Below are 10,153 nucleotides of genomic sequence, written 5' to 3' on the forward strand. Positions count from 1 at the left end.
CACACACACACACACACACACACACACACACACACACACACACACACACAGAATTTTGACAACAACCAGAATGAGATTGGAAATAAATTCTCCCCAAGGCAAACCTACAGTTGAAAACAGATCCCAAACAATGCTTTAATTGTAACCTTGTAAGTTCTTGAAGAGAGAACCCAACTAAGACAAACCTCAACTTGTGACTCACAGAAACTCTGAGATACTAGTGTGTGTTGTTTGAAGCTGCTAAATGTGTGGCAATTTGTTATTCTGCTACTTACAGACAGACAGACAAACGAAACACCTATTGTGCTTGAAGTTAGAGTCTTCATTTCCATTGAAAGAAAAATGTTTTTAACCTATTTGTGTATAACACTTAGAAATGGTCCGCTCCTTTGTAGTCTTGTTTCCTGTATCGCATTCATTTCTCAACATTGCTGCACCTTTATCTCAGAGCTTTGGCCAGACTAAAGAAGTGATTATGTCCTCAGGCAGTGGTTCCCAGACATCTGGTTTCACAAAACAAAATAATTTTAAAATATATTTTGGGGACAGACATAGTAGTATCAACTTTTGATTTTATAACATCATGACATTTCAAAACCATCAACTAGTATCTAATAATTTTATCATTAAAAAAAACAAAGTATAATACCAAAAGTTATAGTATGGGCATGATCTCAGAATAAAGAAGAATCTTTCTCAAGAAAGAAGTGTTTGAAACTCACACACACACACACACACACACACACACTCACTAACTCTTTAATTTTCCCATTTGCTTTCAACTACAACAGACAAAACATTGTCACAGACTCATACCAAACTATAGACTGTCATTTGAAAGCTATTCTTGTAGGTAGAAGTTTTAAAAACCATTGTATAGAGCATTGACATTCTTTGCTATTTCTTTCAGGCTGCTTATTGCCTTTCTGGATTAAGGTGCTTTTCTTACGAAGTGAACTGGAAATATATGTTGTCTTTTAATTCCCTATTAATTATATCTTTAAAAAAATCTCTTCATTTACAAGGTAACACCTATTCACTAGACACAATTCTGTATACTCAGTGTGTATTATATCATTGAATCTTCATTACAGTCCAATGATTTGTGTTAATATGATTATCTCCATTTTACAGAGGAGGGATCTTAGGCAATGAGGACTTACATAACTTTCCAAAGTGATCTTAAGTTACTGAGCCCACACTTTTAAACACTATATTACTCTATGGAGTTGGATTTTACTTTGTATTATCTCCCTTCTTTTCCACCAAATGCCCATCTATTTTTTGCTTCAGTTTTTGTGTGAACCAATATGGAAAAGAAGGCCACAAGAAAGTTATGCAACAGGGCAGACAGTCTTATCAATAAATGGTGCTAGAAGAACTGAATACCTGGATACAAAAAAAAAAAAAAAGGAATCTAGACATAGACCTTATATCATTTACAAAAATTAACTCTAAATGGATCATAGACCTGAATATAGAATGTAAAACTACAAAACTCTTAGAAGATAACATAGGAGAAAATCTAGATGATCACCTTTTTCAATACAACACTCAAGTATGAACCAGGAAAAAAATAATCGATGAACTGGGCTTCATCAAAATTACAAGCTTATCCCCTGCTAAAGACAAGATCAAGAGAATTAGAAGGTAAGCTACAAACTGGGAGAAAATATTTGCAAAAGACACACATGTGATAAAGGAATTTATTCCAAAATATAAAAATAAATCTTAAAATTAATAAGGAAACGACCTTATTTAAAAATAGATCAAAAACCCTAACAGATACCTCACCAAAGAAGATATACAGATGGCAAATGAGCACATGAAGAAATGCTCTACATGACATGTCTACAAGGAAATGTGAATTGAAACAGTGAGATACCATTACACACCTATTAGAATGGCCCAAATCTGGAACACTGACAATACCAAATGCTGGTGAGGATGTGGAACAACAGCAACTCTCCTTCATTGCTGGTGGGAATGCAAAATGGTACAGTTACTTTTGAAAAGTGTTTGTCAGTTTCCTACAAAACTACACATACTCTTATCATATGATCCAGCAATTGTGCTCCTTGGTATTTATCCAAAGGAGTTTAAAACACATGTCTACACAAAACCTAGACATAGATTATTTTTTTTAAAGATTTTATTTATTTATTTGACAGAGAGAGAGACAGGGAGAGAGGGAACACAAGCAGGCGGAGTGGGAGAGGGAGAAGCAGGCCTCCCGCTGAGCGGAGAGCCCGATGCGGGGCTCGATCCCAGGACCCTGGGATCATGATCTGAGCTGAAGGCAGACGCTTAACTGACTGAGCCACCCAGGCGCCCCGACATAGATGTTTATAGCAGCTTTATTTGTAATTGCAACAACTTAGAAGCAACCAAGATACCCTTCAGTGGGTGAATGAATACATCAACTGTGGTACATCTAGATAATGGAAGATTATTTAACACTGAAAATAAATTAGCATGCAGCCATGAAAAGACTTGGACAAACCTCAGATACATGTTACTAGGTAAAAAAAATTCAATCTGAGAAAACTGCATAGTTTATGATTCCAACTATAGCACAGAGACAATATAAAGATCAGTGATTGCCAGGAGTGAATGTATGGGGAATGAACAGGAGATCACAGAGGATTTTAGGGCAGTGAAAATACTCTGTATGATATTATTATGATGGATATGTCATTATACATTTGTCCAAACCCATTGAGTGTGTAACACCAAAAGTAAACCCAAAGGTAAACTATGGACTTACGGACTTTGGGTCATTATGATGTGTCAGTGTGGATCTAACTAACTAGCTAGCTAGCTAGCTGAATATATATTTATGTATATATATATTGGATTCAGATTCAAGCAAGATTTATTTACTTCCCATTTTGTGTCAAAGACTGTGCAAGACATTTTCACATGTGTTCTAATTATTTAACAGTCATAAACTTATAGACTCTTCAGTCTGATATCTTTGAATATCTCTGAGACTGTATGTATAGGACAATATAGTACTTTTTAAATAAAATACACTGTGATTTTTAAATTCATGTGCCCACTTGGCTTGACTACAGCGTCCAGTTGTTTGGTCAAACACCTGTCTTGATGTTATTGGAAAGGTATTTTTTAAAGGAGATTAACATTTACCACCAGTTGACTTTAAGTAAAACAGTTTGTCCTCCATGATGTGGATGGGCCTCATCCACTTAGTAGGAGGCCTTAAGAGCAAAAACAGAGATCTCCCAGAGAAGGAATTATGCTTCCAGATTGCAACATAGAAATCCTGCCTGACTTTTCAGTTTTCAGGCTCAAGATTTACAACAGCAACTCTTATCTGAATCTCCAGGCTGCTGACTTATCCTATGGATTTTAGATATGCCAGCTCCCACAAACTCATTGAAATGTGTGTTAATTCCTTAAAATAAATCTCTGCCTCTCATTCTATGTATATCCTATTGGTTCTATTTCTCTGGAGAACTGCAACTAACACATATACCAAGTAAGCTAAAAGTCAGTTCTAATTCTTCAAAATCCATTAAGAAAACCTCATTGGTCATTTTGGGCATGATAGCCCATACTTAACATATAATTTATTGAATATAACAGTAGGTACCCTGGCTGTGTAATCTTAATATCATCAATTCCTCACTTGTAAAAGGACTGATTATAGTACTGCCTTCCAGAGAATTTGTGAGAATTAAGTGAGATAATCTATGATGTCTTGCACAGTGCCTGACACACCTAAGACTTCCTTACATATGAGCTATTTTATACCCTTACAATCACCCTGGAAATATACATTATTTATAAATAAGGAAACTGAAGCTGAGAGAGGTTAAGTAACTCTTAAGACATTAACATAATTTCTTTGATTGTGAAATGATGGCTACATTTCCTAACACAGCTTCTTCTTCCTGGGTTTTGTTATTCTTTCAGTACTATAAACCTGCTGATAGCTGAAATACTAAATTTACATAAAGAAAAACTGAAAAGAGAGGAAGACTAGCACAAGATATAAGAAGAGTAAGAAATAATGTGTAAAAATGGTCATTAATACTGAAAACACTTCAGGATCCATTCACATAAGAGGAAATTTTGGTCACTTTCAATATGCAGCAGTTTTTTGGATTGATAAAGGGGTTCTTGTAGAATTCCACAAAGTGATCATAAATTGAGGTTTAATTGGTTCTTTCCATTTGTCCATATGTTTTATGTACATCTGGTAGAATTAGTGTTGACTGAAATATAGATCAATATGAGCTGATGACATGAAGACATGAATGATTATATATTTTTAATCTGGTTAGTATTTTATTTAATATTAACATATAAATAAATATCATATCTAAAATAATCAATTTTAGGTCAAATTTAGAGTGAGTTTTGAGGAATTAATAGTGAAATTTAGTTTAGGGCAATTTTGGGTTAAAAATATTATATTGTCCTATTACATACCCTCTCAAATATATTGATAATATAGAACAAAGTTTGTCTCATTAAGGAAAAAATATTATGGGTGCATATTTCTCCATGATTTCTAGAAACAGAGTAGGACTGAATCCAAATGGCTGACATGATCTTGAATAAACTTGATGGTCTTAATTTCCTAATACAGTAAGTCTTTTCCATTTCTGATTCTGGTGATTTTATGATTGAGCAAACTGAATATAAAATGTGGTTGGCTGCTCTCGATTAAAGCATACACATGTATGAACACGAGTCTATTATTCTTTATGTGTAACTTAGGGGTTTAAAAACTGGTTTAAAGAGCCAGTTTTCTGAGACTAATAGAGGACAGTGTCACACAAAGTTTTGTGAGTATACGTGCATATCTATGCTCTACTTCTAACAAGCCACGGTTAGGGAGCTATGTGAAACATCACTTTATTGGACTAACCATGTGTGACTGGTCACAGTTATAGACATAGATATGACTACACATATACGATAAAGCTGAAGAAAATGGAAAATTCCTTGGAAAAGTGAGAAGAAATGACCCATGCTTAACCTGAGTTAATTTTGTGTTCTCATAGTATACCCACCACCCTCTTCCCCCCAGTTCTGTCTCCTTTACTCCTTTCTCTCAAGCTTGAGTGAACTCTGGTGCAAACTGTGGAGGATGTGTCCATCTGGCTTTAATCTAGAGAGAATTAGTAAGAAAAGAGAAAAATTTATGTTTTTCTTTCTATAAAGAATATACTGGATTTCTGCTCAAATATATTCAAGGACTTGAAGTTTTCAATAGCCTATGAAATTTTCAAAGATCTCCATGTAAAATATGAGTCTTTAAAACTAAACTCACTGGTTCTAGAACACAAAAAAGGGAACCACAATATCAAAATGAATGTTTAATTAAAGTCTGCATAACATTATGTCACTTCATTAATTATTAAATTTAGTATTCATAAAAGATTTATTACATTTGAAAACAGTTTAGTGGATAAATTTTTCCACTTTTCAAGAATTTCTAAGTCCACAAAATGTCAAAATACATAGCCAATCATAAATTATGTCAATAACACATAGCCAAATAATTTCAAAAGCAAATTCATGACATTTCTTTCCTTAAATTTTATAGTAAATAATTAGTGTTGAATGTGAGTGTGCTTTCATATGTTTATGATTATGCATGCTGTGCCTTCCAAAAGGGCTGACCAAGTTCTTAAAGCAGCTTCACTTTTAATTCATCCATTGCTGTGCCATGATAGAAAAAGACATATTTGGTTCATATTTTCTTGCTTTAAAACCTTTCAAACTAGTGAGGATCTTAGACTGTGTTCTCTGGAAGCAGTCTCTGGGCAGAGTCCTGAGTAGAAGGGTTATTGTGGAGTATTCTCAGAAGATATACCTTTAAGGAAGGGTGGAAGGCAAACTGGGCAGAGGGAGAAGCTGTCTGCACTGTGGTTGTAAGAGAGGGCTCAGCTGATTACACTGAGTTCTGGAGCCAGGATGGCTCTTCAAAGCTGCCCCAAATTATGTCAGGGAGCAAGGCCTTCAAATCCCTCCAATCAGCCAGTTATAGGTCACATCTTCCCTGGGAGGGACGTAAACTTTGGCAAGCATCTCTAGACAGCTGAGAGAAACACATTAGTGACAAAATCTGGAGATGGAACATCACAGTATATATACACTCTAGGGAGTATCAGATTACCTCCCACCAAAATTCAGTCCTTATGTTGCAGTTGTAGACAAAGGTATACTTTGGGGGGAGGTGGGATTTCATCCAGTTCAGGAGTTTATATTTTGAGCATTTATTACTAGGCTAGACTCCTGAATGCATTATATTATTTATTTTTCAGTATATGAATCCTAATTTAAAGAATAGGAAATTCATGTCTAGTGAGTTGATGTAACTTGTCAGAATTCACACAAGGTGTAAGACATGATTGACAAAATTATTCCCAATCTCTTTGACTCTGAAGTCCAGATTTTCCTCCCCAATTTACCATGTTGCCACTCTAGTCCAGAACAAGTTGTTAAAAATCTTTTAAAATATATGCAAAAATAATGTAAAATTATGCCTAGTAAAGAAGAAAAGCTATACATGAATACTAATTTCACTGTAAATATAGTTTGCTACTATGTACCACATGCTGTTTGAATTACTTCCCTTGAATAGACTCTTCACAACTCTAAAACGGATATACTATCATGTTATTATCCCCTTTTTAGAGATTGGTAAAATAAGGTATGGACAGGGTTAGGTGAGTTCCCAAGGTTATACAGCTTTAAGTAGAAGACTTGGCATTAGTCTCTTGCGGTGTGACTCCAGATACTCCTACTTGATCACAAAGCTCTGTGCCTCTTTGGGTTAAGTGTTGATGTTTTATGATTTAAGTGCTGGTATACCACATTTCTTTCTTTACAAAAGAAAAGTGTTTCTATTGACACACATTTCTGGGAGCCAAAGTCAACATGTATAATATCTAGAAATTTTCAAGGACTAAAAATGAACGGACTCTGAGAGTGTTATTTTTAAGCAGAGGTAATGCTTTGGCCTTTGTCCCTCACAATGGTAGTAATAAAAGTATACTCCAAATGACACATGTATAGCAAAATGTGGACAAGATTTTGAAGTAGGCCACTCTACAAAAGAGGAAAGGTAGTTAGAAACATAGTTCAAGGACTGTTGTTTTGATCTCTCATCAAAAGAGCCATCTAAAAAATCTCTACATCAAAATATCAACATCGTACTTTCTCTTATTTATTTTTTAGACACTATCTTACGTGTGTGTGTGTGTGTGTGTGTGTATTTTAAGAATAAAGGATGGAAGACACATTTAACGAGCCATCTCGAGCATATACGGGGCAAGATGATTTTTTTTTCTCCAAAAATATTGTTTTTTTTAAAGTTCCTCTGCTTTCCAATGCATCAAACATTAAAAAGGAGGTATTGATTACAGTGTTTGAGTCAGTAGTAATATTATAGTTATTTAATTAGAAAACAAAATTACTGTGGCTATTTACAAGTCTGAGAAGTACTTGTGAGCTTTTGATCAACACTTAGATAAAAGGACTCTCTCCTATTATAATGGCATTGTGCTAATGATCAAAACTGAGAAGAACAATGAAACATAAACATATCATATTTTAAATTATTTTACAGCCACATAGGTAGGATTGCAAGAATAAATACTCTTGCCACTAAGAACAAATATTTTATACTAATTATTTCCTATGTCTCGGAGAATTTTTTAGTGTTAGTTAAGGTTAAAAAAAAAATAGTGTCCTAATTCTTGCTTTAAGACATGCACTATGCATGTGTAAACTTTGATGGGTACTAATGGACACCTCTTCCTAGCTTTGACCCTTAGGTTGGAAATAACAGCTTGTTGTTATTTTCAGAGAGAATAAGATCCATTTCTAAACATTTTAGAAATCTCAGGGCTTTTTTCTCCTTATAAATAGACAAATAAATGGCTACATTAGCAATTGCACTTCAATGTGAGCAAGGACATTTTTAAAATGTCACAACTCAGGGTTAACACTCTTTTTTTTGACACTTGGTCTTCAGATTTTTCTTCTTAATTGTCTGTTTGTTGCCTCATTGCTATATACAGGGATTTAAGGTCAAACACATCTCTTTCCTGCATTGCCATAAGACAGAGTGTCCAAAAGTTTTAAATATTTCATATATTGTGGGCTACCAGACTTTCCCAAATTCTATACTAGTTTCAACCTTTTGAATATAGGGAGGTCATCTGCTCAGATCAAAATTGCCCCCAGAAAGGATTGTCAGTTACTTGATTCCAACTACAAGCTGCTTACTTTTTAGTAGATGCTTGGGGTTTGTTTTTCTAGACCAGTGGAAACAATTTGGGCTAGTTTTGCGAAAGCAAATATGAATGCAGCCTACACATAGTTGTGTGCTGGTATATAAGAAATAGATTACATTGTCAAGGTGATGTTGTTAAAGATTAACTGACTGACGCTAATAACTGGGACTTAAATTTTCTTTTTAAATCAGGATCATTTCCAGAGTGGCACCAAGTGAACTGAAGTATGCCTCCATACACTGTCCATTTAAGAAGTCTTAAATACAATGATATTCTAAATCTATTGGCATAGAATATTGAACTTCTTGCTGGCTCATACCATCCACTGAGAAAAACAGAGAATGAAAACATCATGTAATGGTTGTTTTAACATTGAAATTCTCAGCTCAATCAAGAATCCATGCCATTCATTACCCATTCAGCAAATACATATCAATAATATTTTATATCCCACATATTTGGCAAGTTACGAGGGAAACAAAGGAAAAAGTTGTTTTTCCTCAAGAAAGTCTAGGAGCCTAAAGACTGATTTCTGTGCCACATGGCTCTCTGAATATCATTTGCTTTTGTCTCTCCCATTAGATTATTATGACCTTCATAAATCATTATAAGCACCAAAATGCATACTAAGTCCTTAACTGCCTTTCCAAGGGTATGTTATATTTAAGCCATAGTCCCTCTGTCCTTACTTCCTACCGCAGTTATGGAATGTGGTTTTACACTGTTCTGAAAAAAAAAAGTAAGTGGCCAAATTCTGTATATCAATAGAACCCCACCCCTTGACCACAGATGAAATGACTAAGGATAGGCAAACTATACCATGATTGACAATTTGTGAGCTAAACAATGACACCCTATGTGGCTTGGGGAAAAGGCTTTATCCAACTATGAACAAAAGTGATTGGTTAAGTTAGTCACAAACTTTCTCTGGGGAATTTGACCCAGTGAAACAAACAGAAAGTTTACTGTAGCAAGCTGAAGCAAGAAGAGGTATAGAGGAAAGATAGTATGTAGGAACAATGGGGCAGCAAAAGCTCTGAATAAACACCATGACACAGAGAAGAAAAATAATGAAATACAGTCATCGTGGCTGAAGGGATATACAGAGAGAATGGCAGGCTCACTTTTTCTAATTACATCAGAGCTGCAAATCCTGGAAAAGCTAAAACCCTGACTTCCATGATCGCTGAATTGGTCATGCATCTACTCCTTGAATTTCTCTCTCCATTACTTCTCTATTATAGTCTTCTAATATCCATTATTTAACATGAATTTAGTGAGTTTCTGTCTCTTTCTGAAATAGTCTAAAATATTTCATTACCACAAATGTGAAAAATATCTACAAAATGCCTTAATGAGTTACCAAAGCAAGGTGCTTGGCCCTGAAGTGTTTGCAATATATTGTCAGAAATAGAATGTGCATAAAGGAGAAGATAAATCACAAATAATGAATATATATATATATGTACATACAGTCCATGATTAATAATTTTTCAATAATCTTTAGATATACCCAAGAATGAGGATAGTTGTGATATATTCCTGAATGCAGCCGCTGTAACCCTGTGTGTTCAGGGAGAATGTTTTCCCATGAACAAATGTGCATGGCATTTCAAAGAGGAAGAATTCAGAGCCAGGACTGAAATATGAGAAATTATAGATAAATGTTTTAAAGAAAGATAAGAGAAACTTAAAAATGGTTGAACGCCAGCTAAGTTGCTTCCATTACTCTAGAATTCATCACATATATGATCTCACTTAATCCTTATGAAAAACTCTGGGAAGTAAATATTCTAAACTATAAAAATTAATTAAAAATGTATTATTTGTTTCAGAGGTACAGGTCTGTGATTCATCAGTCTTACACAATTCAC

Source organism: Neomonachus schauinslandi, chromosome 13, assembly GCF_002201575.2.
Source record: "Neomonachus schauinslandi chromosome 13, ASM220157v2, whole genome shotgun sequence".
Lineage (NCBI taxonomy): Eukaryota > Metazoa > Chordata > Mammalia > Carnivora > Phocidae > Neomonachus > Neomonachus schauinslandi.